This window comes from Pinus tabuliformis, chromosome 6 (genome assembly GCF_031772625.1).
Source record: "Pinus tabuliformis cultivar Carrire ecotype Pingquan chromosome 6, CPIR1, whole genome shotgun sequence".
NCBI classification, from domain to species: domain Eukaryota; kingdom Viridiplantae; phylum Streptophyta; class Pinopsida; order Pinales; family Pinaceae; genus Pinus; species Pinus tabuliformis.
The window spans coordinates 255,647,556-255,665,175 of NC_142292.1; positions in this window are offsets into that span (position 1 = coordinate 255,647,556).

Genomic DNA, 17,620 nt, shown 5'->3' on the forward strand with positions numbered 1-17,620 from the left:
GTGATTGATGTGCACATGTACTACAGGGATTCCAGGGTTCAAATACTTTGCACAAATTACCTACCCCAGCATTAAATCAGATAGCTATCCAATGACATTAAAGGTAGGGGCATCTCTTCTTCGCCTCCCTGGATGCTTGAAGCACTTCTCCTTGATCAAATTTTTGTAAATAGGAACAACTTTTATAGCTTGGAGAAGTGGAATTTTGACACATAGATTTTTCAATTCTCCCAGATGTTTAGTCTCTTCTGGGGTAGGCTAGAGTGGTTGCGTTAATCTATTAGGAAAGGGTGGTGGATTTACTTTAGGCATGATTTCCTCTCTTTCTTCCTCAACCTCCCTAGGTGGAGGTAAAGGTTGGTTGTCTAGGAGCACTCTCCCAGATCTCAGGTTGATTTCCTGAATTTCCACAACATAAGCTCGATAGGATGTCTCTCCAATGTATACTGGTTGTGCATGTCTATTATTCAGGTTCGGATTTGGCTGGGCAGGCATCTGGGGTTGTTTACATGGAGCAGAGTGTAAAATTTGTGCTTGAGCAGGTGGGGAAGGCAATAAAGCTAGAGAATTGTTTTATGGGGGCCTCCACCCCTCAGGTGGTGCATTCCACTGAGGTTGTGGTGGAGCCTATTGTTGAAATGACTAGCTGGTTGGTTGGGAATGATACTGAGGTGCAAAGGACCAAGAAGGAGGTGTAGACCAAGAAGGATGAGAAGGGGGCCCAAAGAGGGAATGGACGTGGTTTGGTTGGGGTTGTAATATGCATGGGATGACCCTTGCATGCCCTGCTGGTATGGCCTAGGCCCATGAGGTCTCCTTCGGTTTATGTAGTAGAGCTATTCAGATACCCCTTTAGCTCCTTGATATACAGCTTTCATTCAAGGTAGAGAAGGGAACTTGTCTATGGAGTGGTTTTCTTCATAGATTGAGCAAATTTCAGTCGAATTTAATGGGAATTCATTTCTAGGGTGCCTCCTAGTGCATCTAGGGTAGAAAATTGCTAAGGCTCTCTTTGATTCCTCCTGTTTTCTCCTAATGTGAATAGTGTCCATCTGTAGGGCAAGGGTTTGCAACATCTCACTCTTGAAATCCTCCAACTTGTTTCCAATTTCAACCTTTATGGATGAATTGGAAGAGGATGGAGTGACCATATGTTGACTACCGCTACCCTTTTTCCCAGCTGCCCTAGAATGGTTTCTAAAGACAATCTTCATATCCTTATAGGGTAACTGGTAGATTTCCCCTCCTGCTAACAAGTTTAGGGTATCCAAAAGATCTTCCCTTACTCCTCTAAGTAGGACTAGCTTTAGTGACTCCGGGTCAAGTGTGCACCTGGCCCTTTTGTAGCTAAGCTGGAATCTTTCTTCATAATATTCTAGAGATTGATTATCATGCCCTAAGTTCATCCTAAAAATTTCCTCTTTAGTGTCTTTAGACCTACAATAGTCTCGATACTTTCTGTTGAAGGCATGTTGCATCTGAGCCCATGTGGTGATGCTATCCCCTAGTAAATCCATGAACCAGTGCATAGTTGCATCCTTGAGAGTGGATGGGAATAGTTTCAACTTTTGCTCATCATTGGTGTAGTCATAGGTTCTACATATGACAACAAATTCAAATAGGAAAGTGTTTGGATCTTTTGAGGTCAGGCCATGGAAATGAGGAAGGGCAGAGGGGCTTATATTCTTCATCTTAGTATCCCCATTGGTTTCCCTAATGGGGAAGGCACCCTCATCGATTTCTCTATTTACTCTCTCATTTTTGTTTTCAGCCATTGGATCAGTAGGAATGGGTTCATCTTCTTCTTCTTCCCCTGTAGGTTCTTCAAATATTTTAGGTTGCTCAGCTAAGGGTTCCTCTAATTCACAACCACTGAAGAAGAGGGGAGGTTGGTTATGTGAAGTAGTGGGGGTATTTGGAAAAGCTTTCCCTAAGTTATCCCTATTCCTACGAGGCATGAAAAAAAAAATTTGTTTTGTTTTGAGTGTTTTCCACAAAATTTGAAAGTGATTTCAGAACTAAAATTGCAGATTGAATGAAAACTAACTCACTAAATGAAAACTAACTATTTGAATGAAATCTTACCTGTAGAATGGAAAGGAAAGAAAAGAATGTAGAATGGAAAGCAACTAAATTACTCTTGCAGAAATGAAACTACTAGCAGAATATCAAAAACAAGAAATGGAAGAAATAAAGCAGTAATCACATATTACTCAGACACCTCCCCAGTAATGGCACCAAAATGTCATGAGCACTAGTATTGTAACAAGAATGCTGCAACTCTTGGGGCTACCAACTTTACTTTATCAACCTGTGGTTCATATAAACTTGGAGGTGACAGTGTTGTATACATAAGTAAAAGTCATGGTTCTGCCTTTCCTCACTTGTATAGCTGGTGAGAGACCACCAGGGTTTGTCAAGCCAGACTTCTGTGGATTCAAAAGAAGCTTGGTTACTGATGAGGGAAAGAGAAATCTACTCTAAGAGAAAGCTTTTCTACTATAGTAAGGAAAAATACTGAAATCCAATGCTAAAACACACCATTTCCTATCTAATTGCTAAGAGACTATGTTTTAGAAGGAATGCTAGATTAACATGTATGAAATTCAACTATATTAAGCATGTATATTCAAAGCATCAACATTCTACTGCTGTGCATGTAAATGGCTAAAACAAACATGTTTTTTTCTATTTCTTTTTTTTTCCTTTTTTATGGAGGAGTGTGCTATAGACATATTTGGGCACTGCAACCCCAATCACATATGTTCATAAACAAAGGGCTTCTTAACCCCTAAAAGTGTTGTTTCGTACCCTAAAGGAACAAGGTCAGCTGATTACATCATTTCCCAGAAGTCCTCCCTAAAAAACTACTCAGAACTGGTCAAAACTGGACCATACAGACTGCTCCATGCTGAGGGTGCGATGCATCTCACCTGTTACACACGGGGGGTGCGATGCATACTGAAAATCCCTTCTGTAGAGTGTGATGAATGAGAGAAGACAAATGGCAGAAGTAGTTTGCTAGGTGGAAACTCAAAGAATCTTCTAGAAACTGCTCATGTGACACTTGCCTCTCTGAATTCACCCAGGGATGAGTAAGAGATCATGAAATCTCCATGTGTAACCAAGAACTATCAGTGAAATGACACTAATCAAAATCCCAAAAGCTGACTCACTCTCCTGCAAACATCTATATATGGATCCCTCATCCTAGAGATCGAGAGGCTGGAATTTTGTAATTTGTAAGGAAGTGTTGTTGGTTTCTCTTTGAAGACATTGTATTGTTGGGTGATTTTTCTTTTTATGAGGTGAAGAGGGCTTTCATGCTGGGAGGATGATGCTAGATCAGACAGCTTGGTTGTAATCCTCTCTTCTACAAATTCTATCAATAAAGCTATTTGAGTTTTCCTCCATATGCTTGTATATCTTTGAATCTTGTATTTGTATATGCATTTATATGGTTAATGCACATTTGATCCTACATTGTTTATGGTTATAGATCTCTATGCTTTGATGGTATTTTTCTGCCTTGACTCTACAGGTGTTCTTTGAAGTGGGACAAGTGAGAAAGGAGTGGAGAAAGCTCTATCAAAGGAGAGAGGAAACAAGCAAGGAGACTAGTGAAATACTGAGGTTGGTACTCTCTGCTTCTCTCTCATCTACCTCTCATAAAGGAAAGCACAAGTAACTTTAGTTTTTTTGTTTCTAAGATAGCTACCTGTCTTAGTGGGACTAGCAGCTCTGAATGGACACTAGTGTTATCGCGAAATCTAGTGTCCACTCAGAGCTGCTAGTCCCACTAATACTGGTAGCTATCTTAGAAACAAACAAACTAAAACTACTTCTGTTTTCCTTTATGAGAAGTAGATAAGAGTGGAATGAAGGACACCAAACTCAGTCTTGCGCTTGGTTCCTTGGTCGCTTCCTCTCCCTTCTGACAGATCCTTGCCACTTCTCCTTCGTCTACCCAGCTTCAAAGAGCACCTGTGGAATCAAAGTAGCATAATACTATCGAAGAACAGAGATCTACAATCATAAAAAATATAGGACCAGATGTATATTGACCACACAAATGCATATATCATCAAACATACAAGAATGTGGAGGAAAACTTGAATAGCTTTATTAATATCAAGAATAAGCAAAGAGGATTACAACCAATTGTTCTAACCCAGTGTCACCCTCCATCATGAAAGCCCTTCTTTCACCTCATGAAAAGCTTAGATCACCCAACACTATGATATTCCAACAAGAAACCAACAACACTTCCTTACAAGATACAAAATTCCAGCCTCTGGATCTCTGGGATGAGGAATCCATATATAGATGATTGCAGGGGGGTGAGTCAGCTTCTGGGATTTTGATTAGTGTCCTCTCTCTGATAGTTCTTGATTCCACTTGGAGATTGATGATCTCTTACTCATCCATGGGCGTATTCAGAGAGGCAAGTGTCACAGGAGAAGTTTCTGGAAGATTCCATGATCATCCACCTCGCAAACAGTCTCTGCCATTTGTCCACTCTCGCCCATCGCACCCCATAGAAGCGCTTTTCAGTATGCATCACACCTCCCATGTGCATTAGGTGGGATGCATCGCACTTTGACCATGGAGCAGGTGAGATGGTCCAGTTTTGGCCAGTTTTGAGCAATTTTTCATGGAGAACTTCTGGGAGATGATGTAATCAGCTGACCTTGTTCTTTTAGGGTATGGAACAACACTTTTAGGGACTTAGGAGCCCTTGGTTTATGGACATGTTTGATTGGGTTTTTAGTGCCCGAAAATGTCTATAACAGTTTCCCCCTAAAGCATGAGGTCATTAATCTTTTGATGTCGGGTGAAATGCTTTATCATGAGGATCCGAAGTTTTTCGAGCTGGAAGGCGACCTGTAATAAGATACAATACAATACCATATATTCATAATATTTTTCATGATCTATCTGTGGTGGGCATTCCCATGCTCAGCTTTATAAATTCATTTTCATGTACATAAGAGAGACAACCGTCTGTGCGGGAGACTGATTATTCTAATAGAGTCATCATCCTTTGATTCGGATGATCATCTATGCAACAACAATGTACATTTGATGTCTTTATTTTCCTGAATATATCGCAGCCCGAATGGATGAAACTAGATCCAGGGTCTTCAAAATTGTTCAATCTTCACTCGGAGTACAAGTCGATCCATGTGAAAGATGTTCTGGAGTCGAACATGGAAAGACATCACCTGATTACCAGCCAATGATGTAAGTTGTTAACAGGCGCGAGAGGAATCACCAATAATGATGATGACCCTCAAGGTACTATAGTACAATTCACGTGGTGTGAATAAGGGACTTGGTGTCGAAAACTACGCAAAATCTTTCGGTCGAAGGCCATTGATGTAAACCTGTCGCCGGAAGTGAGAAACTTTCCATTGAGGCATGCAAGCTTCAAAATACTGAAAGGATTGTTCCTAAGTCGACTTCTTGGATAATGAGCTGATGTTAACAAGAAGCGACCCGCCGTAGGAGGGCCTTAATGAATCCCACATATATGACACAGAACGGAGTAAATGATTTTGGAGGTGAAAACGATTTGATGATACAGGGTTCAGGGTGGCAGTCATGAAAGAATGGAGCGTGAATGTATTGCAGCAGATCAGACACAGGTGAATTCTCTAAGCGACTTCTCTTGAACATACCGGCGAAACTGACATGGATTGGTAGTGTTAACTCCAAATATGGATGGTGTGATGGAACAATGGTGATATGACCAGTGAACGGAACAACCCAACCCGACTCGGATGCGGAGTGAAAGTGTCATGTTCAAGAGCGACTTGCTACCAATAAAGTTTCTTCAAGTTTTCTTCCCAATTTTTGCCCAGTCATTGCTGACTAGTACCTCTTTATTTTTTTCAAGCTTGAGGAGGATAAAATATGCTTGTTCGATAATTTTCCCTTCGGGAAAACCCGTCGCTATATTTTAACGAGCCTAGCGACAGTGAAACTCGTTCTTGTCTGTATGGACAAGTTTGTCGCTATTCGGTTTTAATGAGTTTAACGACAAAGATAACTCAGTCCTTTTCAATTTTAGAGAGTCTGAAAGGGACGTAATGGAAACTCCAATAATCCTTTTTCGTCATATAATCCATTAAGTCCGAAAAATTATAAAATAATACGAAAGGGATGAATTTTCGGTAATTTTAACAAGCCGAACAAAAAAAGCACTCGATCTTTTTGTGTAATAATCCCTCAAGTCCAAAAAGATTAAAATCTAGAGGAGGGATAGCACTTTTGGTCACTTTAATGAGCTGGAGAGGCCAATCGCTCAGCAATCTTTTCATATTTTACAAGTCATGTGAAAAGAGCTTAAAGGAGACTCATTTTTTAGGAACGAGTGATAATTTCAGGTAGCAGCTGATTCCAGGTAAGGTTTGGAATTTTCCAATCACGGCAGTGTCACAAGGATGGCTAATAGGATCACTCTTCGCAGTTGTTCCTCAAAAGGGGTAAACAATCAAATGGAGGTGAATGATTGGCTAAAACAAAGTGGAGGTGATGATGAGAACACGACCAGGGCTCAAAAGTTGATGATAATGCATTCACAATGGTTATTTACTAGAAATTGGTTCATTTTTTAATGAGCTTAAACTCTGGGGGAATGTTTGCTCATTGCTTATGTTTAATTTTTAACGAGCTTGAACTCCACATAAAAATTGCTCGTAATAATGGTCATTGATTTAATTTCATCGTTAATCACTTTGTTCCTTAAAAGGTTGTACCGCCTGTTCAATTGCTTCATCAAACTGATTAGAAATGAACAATATATGTTTCAAAATGAGTTAAAACACTAATATTTTACTCGAATAATGTGAAAAGTAATTTAAAAGTGGTTTTTTTACCCCTCATTTTACCATTTCATTTGAACTTTGGTTTGTTGGAGCCTGGAGGTGCTTTTCCCCTTTGATTTTCACTAGCTGATTTCGAGAGATTCTGTGGACAATTCTTGACACTGTCTAGACCAGGTAGGAGCTAAACCTGAGCTCTTCAGTTGCATTCCTTCCTTTTTGAATTCTGTGCATGTTTCCTTGTTTTTCTAAGCCTCTGGGGTTTGAAAAATTTGTCATAGCTCCATCGCACCCTTTATATATCGAAAGTCACAATGCATACTAGCTTGGCCATTGGCCAGTCAGTATGCATCCCACCCAGTACATTGCTGGGGGTGCAATGGGCGCGAGAGGGGAACTTTTTGCACTATTTTCTCATGGAATTTTTGGCTATTTTTTGCCAAATCAGGATCCTGACTCTTCTCTTTCTTGTTTTGCAGAGATTTATCAGAGCAAAATGGTTGTTACATGGAGAGAATGCGAGCATGAAGAAGAGGACATGCTTGCTCTACATGATCCGGTTACGGTAACTGCACTGCGGAACTGTGGCATGTTCAAGTTTTTCCGCATTTCTAGCATGAGGCAACACATCAACTTGTTGCAATATTTTCTTGATGCATGGGATTCTACCAACCAGGTGTTTTAGATTAGAGGAAAATCTATCCCCTTGACTATTGTGGACATCTATTTTTTGACCAGTTTATCGAGGTGTGGTGCCCCTCTTTCACTATCAGGTTCTGCCTGTGGGGGCGAATCCATGAGAGATATTATTTGCTAGTTTTGCAAAGAGGGATCTTAGCCAAGTAGGGACGGCAAGATCAACATCTGAGCTGTTGATGACCGGTCCTTGAGGACCATTCTATTCACTTTTACTCGACTACCTAGTAGTGCGGCTCCTCACGTGGCTAACTGGTCTTATATGCAGTACGCCTTGGAATGCCTTAAACCAAAGGCATTCAACTGGTGTGACGCAGTACTCCCTATGATGAAAGAACAACTGACCAAGGTAAAAAATGGAAAATTGAAGAACATCGGCTATGGTTCTATTTTGACTGCTTTTTCCTTGGAAAAGATCCCACTGATGCAGCCGCAGTACATCTCACTTGGCTTACCTCTACCGACTAAGCCACGGATGTAGATATGGGTTGACCTTATGGCCTGACATGCTGGTCAGTCCCAGGTTTCCTTTTTTGATATCTTTTTCGAGTGGCTCAATCGTTAGGAGATGGTTTTTTCTGAGTATCCATATGCTGGCATGGATTTCCGTGGTGACCCGGATTTGGTGCTGCCGACTGGTGAGCAGTGGGGTGCTATCGGTAAATTCTCTGACCATATCTCTGCTCATCATTTCTTTTTATAATGTTCTTGTGCTTTCTTTTATCAGGACTAATCAAAACTCATGTGCTCATGTGGATATCAGACCAGTTCAGCCAGTAGTACGTCTGAGAGTACCAGCTGTTGCTCCAGCAGGAGAGGCTATGGGGAGGGCTATCCTTCGCGACCTCGATGTGGCCGATACTCTTTCAGCATTGTAGGATCAGGTCGAGGGCCTCACTATTGGTATTTCAGACATGAGGACCACTGAATTGCCCCTGAGGTTGCAACGACATACTACTGGCATGCCGAGTCGATGGATTAGGCTTTTACGCATGATTGCATAGGTGGTGACTTGTTATCACCAGCATCATTAGACTAGGGTGCCCCCTAGCATTTTCAATTTTGGGTCATTTGACCAACTTTTTCTTAGTTACAGAACATTATGTATGAACCATAAACAGTTATATATATTTTTAAAATTCGAGAATTATTTTGGTTGAGTTACATGATCTTGATGCAAATATTTGATGAAATGCTTCTTTTATAAATGTTGCAAATGTCTACCTAACACATAGTTTGCCAATGAGTCTGTTAATGTGTTTAAGTTTCTGGAAATATGCTGATATTGAATAGAATCAAACTGCCTTTCCAAAATGTTGACCCTTAGGAACATGAGATAGATAGCTGGATTCCATACAGAGTAGATACCAGTGAGCTGTAGGATGACGAGTTGTGAGTCTAGCCTGATGACTAGTCAGCATATGCCATGCGTAATGGCATCATAGAAGAGCTCTATCAATGCGCTGTATTTAGCAATATTGTTTGTTGACCGACCAATACATACCCCTCTGAAACTCACTAACTCACCATTTGGATCGAAGATTGCCCAAGCTGCAGAAGATAGGTTCCGCGAACTACGACTTGCTCCATTGGCCTATCCAACAATGATTCTAATAGGTCCGACATCTGCAACAAATGTAAAAGCGGATCACTTAACCAAAACAATTACCCTTAGCGAAAACAAAAATGTAACAAAAGCATAGGGGTTACTATCTTGAGTCAAGAATAGTAACACTTAAGGTACAACCCATTGCGAGATTGCGCAAGTGGAATCCCATCATAATCTACTAACTCGTAGGTTCCTTTTGCTAATACACATTTAACAATGTAGAGGCCCATCCATAAGGATTTGAACTTACCTGCTCCCAATTTGTCGGATTCTTGGTCATAAAGTAAGACCAGGTCACCTTTTGAGAAGACACGGGGTTTGAAATTCTTGTCAAACTGCGCCTTGACTCATTTATTATGGGCTTCATTAGCCAAAGCGGCATCGCGATAGGTTTCATCCAATTGGATTGGTTCTAAGAAATGAGCCTCTTCTTCAGAAGTTCTAGGGAGAAGGTTGACTGCAAGTTTTACGGACAAGATTTCACACTGAACCGGTAAGATTGCTTCCAGGCCATACACCAATTGAAAGGGTTTAAACCCAGTTGCATTCCTCACCGATGTCCGGTATGCCCACAAGGCAAAGTACAGGATCGGGTGCCAACTCCTTTTGTGGACTCCAATCATCTTTTGCAGCATCCGCTTCAGGACCTTGTTGATTGCCTCAACTTGTCTGTTAGCCTACGGATAATACGGAGTGGAGTTGTCGTGGGACAGCCCTAACTTGGTAGCCAAATCAACCATCATGTGATTGCGAAAATGCGATTCGTGATCTGTGACTATGGCCTGTGGAACCCCGAATCTGGAGACTAAATGATTGAGAAAGAAGAGGGAAGTCGTTTCACCGCTGTTGTTTAATGTAGGCATTGCCTCAGCCAATTTGGTAAAATAGTCTACTGCGACTATGATATACCCATGCCCCCTAGCCGTGGTGGGGTTACATGTCATGAAATCTATGCCCCATTTGGCGAATGGCCCAACAACAACTACTGGTTGCAGAGGTGCAGGTGGTATTCTGGTTTTTCATGCATGGAAACTTTTGACTCCACTAGGGAGCGAATAGATTGTTTGTTTGTTTTATAAACTTATAGATGGAGCCTAAAGTCAATTCAGCTAGCCTTTGAACTTCATTTTCTATGCAAGTGCAAAGTAGATCAATGCTGCTTCAGTCTATCTCTGGGTTTTGTTTATAAACTAAACAATCGATTTTCAAACTTTCTAATTTCCCTAGTGGTGGCTCTAGTAACCTCATTAGATCAGCCCCTGTGATTTCTATTTACTGTACATCACTTGCCTGGCCTAAATCCCTGAATTGAGATGCAAACTATGACCAAGAGCCAAGTAAAGTCTCCTCCTGGTACCATCGCACCCTCTCTTCAGGGAAACCAGTATGCATCGCACCTCCCATGTGGAGTAGGTGGGATGCATCCTTGTTTCCCTGTGTTACAGGTGCGATGATCAGAAAAGGCTAATTTTTCCTCCAGGTTTTGGTTTTTCTTCACTCTTTTCAGTGCTATTCAGAAGTTTTGTTGTCTGTGATTAGTATACCACTATGGAAACCCCCTTCCTTTCCATTATTCCGCCTCTATTGTGCAAAGAACTATGAATGTTTTTATGTATTTTTCGCCATTTTCAGTTCTCTTTTACAAAGTAGTAGCATAGTCGAACTGTCGTCTTTTGATTTGAAAGTGTCGCAAGTGTCGTTTTTAGTCAAAGAAAGGAATTCTATTGTTCTTGATGGTCGATTATACATTTACTCTTGTATTTGATTTGAATTAGTAGTTTTTCAAGTGTCAAAAGCGGTTTTTAATTCAAAATAGTAAAGTGTCGTCATTATCTTCCTTTCGTTTTTGAAGAGAAATTTGTTAGTACTGTCGCTTTGAAAAGATAATTCAGATTTGTACTTAGCATTATTCTTATCATTCACACATTAAGAAAGTTGAAAACAAATACATGCATGTGCATTTGCATTTAGACTGCTTGTTGGTTTGATTTAGGACAGTGCATCTAGTGTGTGCTCTCTGCTCTATGTTGAAAGAATATCATCTCATTTTCTTTAGTAGCTAGGATTTTCATTGCAAAAAGAAGATTAAATGATTGTTTATCATCTTAGATTGCATTTTAGGAATTGTACATCTACATCACGCAGTGAACCTGAAAGGAAAATTTCTTAAGAAAGATCAACTGCATAATAAATTTAATGAACCTAAAAATGCTTTGGAACCTGGTAACTGTCGCTTTCACTGTTGGTTGGGTGATTCCTCCTCTTTCAGACGAAAAATGCCAGTACGGACTTGTGCTCCCACATACCGTTGAGTATATATTTGGAGACCATAATAGGCTATATCCTTTATCCATAGGAAGCCGTGTCTACTGCCCTATCGATCACAATGCACTGAACATAGCATTTGGGAAGATTGACTGACATATCGTAAAAAGTATTCTGTAGTTTTTTGATTGGTTTGGTAATCCCTCTGTCTAGATTTCCAGAGTATTCTCTTTCGTTCCTTTTTAGACTCCTTAAAGGAAAAGGTCCATCTGAGCACCTGTCACTTTAGGCTCATTAAAAATCGAAGGCGACTAGATTCATCTTTTGTTTTTTATCGACTCTTAAAAATTGAAAAAACAAGTTGTGTCAAAGCGTCTAAAATTCATTTAGTTCAGAAACATTTTCCCCTTTATTTTTAGTTGATCGAGTAATCCACAATTGTGGAAGAAATTCAATTGAAACACCATCGTTCGCGGAGGCTTATGAGTCAACCGTCTTTGTCCCCAGAATTGAAACTATTCCGGACAAAGCGAACTCATTTAACTGGCTCAAAGTCCCCTGGTCAGGTTGGAACAAGTGTTCTGACACCCTCGGAGACTCCGGTTACTCCAAACATTTCTGGTACCCCTGCCTTTACAGAAGAAGTTCCGTAGCCACAAGAGGACAATAGAACTGATCCTAGTGTGAAGGTAAACACTTCTATACCTGAACCGGCTCCATCCATAGCTGATTTGGAAGGTGTTGTCCCCCAAACATTAGTCATTGCAGAATCTATACCTTCTTCGGCACCGGAAATATTTTACAGACCTAACGGTCTACCTCTTCCACCCGGTTTGATAGCTATAGAAGAGATTTTGGAGGATCCACCATCTAGTACTCCATCGCAATTTGGAGTAGGGGTCACTCTATATCCTTCTTCGTCAGAAATTAGTCTACCATTATCAGAAGTTGCTGTAGAATCGCTAGGAAACCTTTTGGATAGATTAGATATTTCTGAACACTCGTCGACATCTAGGACTGTGTCATCTGACATAGCAGCGGCAGAAATTCCTACTGCTACTCCGACAATGTTTGCCAACATACCATCTGTCGCAACTAGCTCACAATCACTCGATGGGATCCATCCAGAGGCTGTTTCGATGGTATGGTCTATTCCTGTTTGTTCGTCTGGAATAATATATGAAATCCCTTATGTTGAGTCTCAGCAAATTGATCCTTCGCAATGTCAATTTGGGCAGTCCGGTCCTCAAAGGCAAATAATTCCCTTAAGCACTGGATTACCACCGTATGGGGGGCAATATGCCCTTTCATTATCCCCTCTAGGAGGTCAAACATATGAGAGTTCGCAACAGAACTCAGGTTATGCTAGAATTACATCCAGTGGTTGGATACCAATACTGCCTCAACAACCAAGAGTTGTATACTCAATACAACAAAGTTTTCCCATGTCAAATATCCCCACTACGCTGGCTATTGTGACAGTGTCACAAGTACAAGCGTTACCTGTTGTATGCCAACCTCAAGTCTCTCAGGTCGCAATCCAACAACCCCTTGTCCCTGTGACACCACCACAATCATCGGTTAGTGGCTCCTTAATTGGAGTGACCCAGGCTCAAACAGGTACCATTACCCCTCATCTCAGTCAAACATCCAGTATTAGGAAACAGCACATGGTCTCACAACCATGGCTGGTGCAATATCAACAACCACAATTCCAACAAGTTTACCAAGGATCTGAGGACCAAGTCTTTACAAGTAATGGGCAGCCGTATATTCAAAATGGACAACATCAACCATTTCATAATGGTTATACCCATCAACCTTATCAAAGTTATCAGCATCAAATGCACTATGTTGGTATGCAAAGACCCACTGCTCAGGCAATCCCATCTTATCCTGCATACGCTTCGCCAAACCTGAATCAACAGTTGCCCTTCGTGGCAACTTTAGAGTTACCAGATGTAAACCGGCTAACAAACAATCCAATCGCTTACACCCCTTGGTGGCCAATGATTCCTCATAATCTTTCGTCAGATATTCCTAAATTTAATGGAAATCTGGGTGAAGACCCATCGAATCATGTGATGACCTTTCATTTGTGGTGTTCATCTAACACTCTAAATGATGATTCGATCAGGCTTTGCCTCTTTCAGTGAACATTAACTGGTCCGGCAGCAAAATGGTATATCGAATTTCCTAGAGCTTCGTTTGATAACTTCAGTACCCTAGCCATAACCTTTCTAACCCATTTTCAGTTACCCATAAGGTACGAAATGGGAACAGAGCTTCTTACCAATTTCAAGCAAACGACGGCCACTCACATATCCGATCATATTCATGAGTGGCGATTTCGTCATAGAATGGTAAAAGAATATTTTCCTGATAATATATTGGCTGAATGGTTTATTAAGTCGTTGTTACCTTCTGTTACAGAAGATGTGGCGAAGGGAGGAGTCGTCACTGAAGAGCAAGTAATTGCTTGTGCACAATATCTAGACTTGATCTATACTCAGTCTGGCATGCTCTACGATAAAATCTCTGATGCTCCTAGACCGGAACTTTCTGTTCCTCCCTCTCCTAAATCAAACAAAGACTCTCATGATGGGGACAGTGTGATAGGAATGACGAGCACAAAAACCGTAAAGGCTAAGTCGAAAAAGGCCCGTACGGTTTCAGGTCAAAATGAAAATGAAGAACTTCTCGCCTCGGAAGTAAATGATGTATCAACTAACAAGGGCAAAGAAACCAAGCAACTAGGAGGCAAGAAGAAAAAGAAAGGGAAGAAGAAGAAACATGAAGAGCCGTCCCCTGAGAAATCTTCTACAAACCCTTCTGGGGATAGGAAACCAAATTGTCCATACCTAATATGTGATGAGGATCATTGGACAAGAGAGTGTCCGTATAAAGCTGAGCTTAGAAAATTCTTCAAGAATTCAAAAACCTCGGCAGTATTGACTGATCCATTTCCGAATCCAAGAACAAATCTGGTTGCTAGTGACAATGCTTCCCCATCCCAAGTGCTAATGTTGTTTCTTTCAAAGCAGCAAAATGATTCTTTGATATCAAAAAGGAATAAATATTATGGGAATCCACAGCTGTCAGACAATAAGGCCAATGATCAACCCAGCAGTTCGACAACAACTTCAACCGAAGTTGTGCCACCCATCATTCCTGAACTAACGATAAAGTCGCCAAAGGGAGTAGTACACAAATCGAAATTTAATCCTCGTGCCAGAGCAACACATCATTATAATATAGTGGAGGATTTGGCCCAATCTCCATCCACTATGTCGACACTTGAGGTAGTGCAAAATTGCCCCTCTCAAAAGCAGGCTTTATTATCAGTGATAGGTGGGATTGACCCAACAGATTCCAATCTTGTGTCCTTTAATCACAAAGGATATGACCCTCAATTACCAGCTCAACTAGCTTTCCTTATTCAAGTGAAAGCCCTCAACAAAACTGTTCATCGAACAATTATTGATGAGGGCGCATCTACATGTATTATGTCGATGATTTGCTGGAAAAATTTAGGATCTCCACCCTTGTCGTGATCTTCGACAACATTAAAAGCATTTGATGGATGAACATACACCCCATACGGGATTTTAAGTAACTTGCAAGTCGAACTGGGGGGAAAAATAGTAGAAATAGAAGTTGAAGTAATTGATGGAAACCTCCATTACAACATCCTACTGGGAAGGCCCTGGATATATGCTATGGAAGCCGTTGTGTCGACTTACTTCAGGAAGATTGCATTTCCCTTTCAAGGAGGAATTATAGTCGTTGACCAACAGACATTTCTCCCCAATAGTTCATAAGTTACGGGAAGCATTCCGATGATCCACAGAAGCCCTCACTTACTTCAAAATATCGGAGTAGGCCTACTAAAAGACCCTATATTAATGGGGAATTTTTCCCTACCGCCTCAATAAATCTGGTGGAAGTGGCAACAGTGGGAACCTGCAATATGATATCTTCTATTCAAAAGATCTCTGAAAATGATATTAAAACAGATCATTTGCGAGTATTGCCTCCAAGCCCAATAGAAATCTTGTAGCAATCAATGTTTTCGGCATGGGATGCAAACCCAAATCAATGCTCATAATGCATTTGGATAGATAGGTTTAAGGAATATGGTACCCCTTCAGATCCTTGGTCGTAAGTACATTATACAGACAAAGGAATTGTTCAGTCAATGATGATTGACGGGGCACCATGGGAAGATTACCACCATCATTCCCATCTTTTGGATTACAAAGAAGATACTCCTAGTGACCTTCATCATCCCTCAGTTTTTGATTTTCTATCAAATACTGTAAACACGGTGGATTCTGAGCAAAACTTGTCCAATATTGAAGAGACTATCGCCATAAATATCTCGACCAAAACAGATGTTGTAGAGAATATTCATGTCGGCAAATCTTGTTCTCCTTCAGAACTAGAAATATATAATGCTCTTTTTCGCGAATTCATAGATGTCTTTGCTTAGTCGTATGATGAAGTGCCAGGCATTGACTCGAGCATAGTTGAACATGAAATTAAGATGTATCTAGATGTCAAACAGGTATGACAATGTCTACGGTAGGTGTACCCCAAGAAAGCTACTGCCATCAAGGCAGAAGTTGAAAAACTTCTCCATGCTGGTTTTATTTACCCAGTTCCTCTAACCGATTGGGTATCGAATATTGTTCCTGTAATGAAAAAACTAGGAACGATTAGAGTGTGCATCGATTATAGGGATGTAAATCAAGCTTGTTCGAAAAACAACAACCCTACACCCTTCATTGACCAGATAATTGATGAATGCGTCAGATGTGAAATCTTTTCATTTATGGATGGATTTTCTGGGTAAAATCAAATAAATATCCACCCATAGGACCAATCAAAGACTGCATTTATTTGTCCGTGGGGCACATTTTCATATCGCAAGCTACCCTTTGGTTTAAAGAACGCAGGGGCACCATTTCAGAGGGTAATGAATTATGCCTTCCATGACATCAAAAACATCGTTCAACCATATCTCGATGATCTTCTGTCTCATTCGCGAAAGCGGACCGATCATCTGCAGCATTTGAGAGCAATATTTCTACATTTCCGACACTATAAGATACGACTCAATCCACACAAATGTGTATTCTGTGTCAATTCTAGTCGTTTACTTGGCTTTGTGGTCTCAAAGGATGGGATTCGTCTCGACCCATGTAAGGTTCAGTCAATCATTAATTTTCCTCCACCTTTAAATTTGCTTCAGATTCAGAAACTCCAAGGGAAAGCAAACTTTCTGAGGAGGTTCATTCCAAATTACACCAAACTTGCTAAAGGTTATACTCGTCTATTGAAAAAAGAAGTAACCTTCATCTGGGATCAAGTCACACAAGCTTCCTTTGATGCTTCAAAAGAATCCCTAATAAAATCAGCATTAATGTATGATCCTGATTATCAAAAAGACTTTAACTTGTATCTATCTGTAGCGGATAGAACCATCGTAATGGTTTTAGTTCAAGAAGACAATGGAATTGAACATCCTATATATTATTTAAGTAGAAACTTAAATGATACAGAAATAAAGTACTCCTATGTTGAAAAGCTAGCTCTCGCATCTGTTCAAGCGATACAGAGATTTCGACACTATATCCTCTTTCGAAAAACTACCATTATGTCAGATTGCAACCCCATGACTTATATATTGTCGCGACAGTTGCTGGGGGGAAAATATTCAAAATGGATAGCAATTCTACAAGAGTTTGATCTGGAATTTATAAAATCCAAATCAAAGAAATCGCTGGTTTTCGCGGAGTTACTATGTGATCACCCATCGTCGTCCAACGATGTAACATCAGAAGAAGCAATCGTCGACGAATCTTTGTTTCTGATATCTTCAAGAAATCCGTGGTATGGAGACATAATAATCTATCTCCAAACCCAAACATATAGGTCTAATACCTCCCCCTTGGAACAACGACACATTCGATACCAAGCAAAAGACTACATGATCGCCGATGATACACTTTACCATCGTGGTGTCGATATAGTTCTGAGGAGGTGCCTCACACACGAGGAGGCAGAAAAAGTCCTGAATGATTGCCATTCAGGCATGTGTGGGGGGCATCAATCTGGTTACGCTACGACACGAAAGATTTTACAAGCAGGATACTTCTGGCCAAAAATGTTTAAAGATTGCATAACCGTAGTCAGAAGTTGCCATGCATGTCAAGTCTTT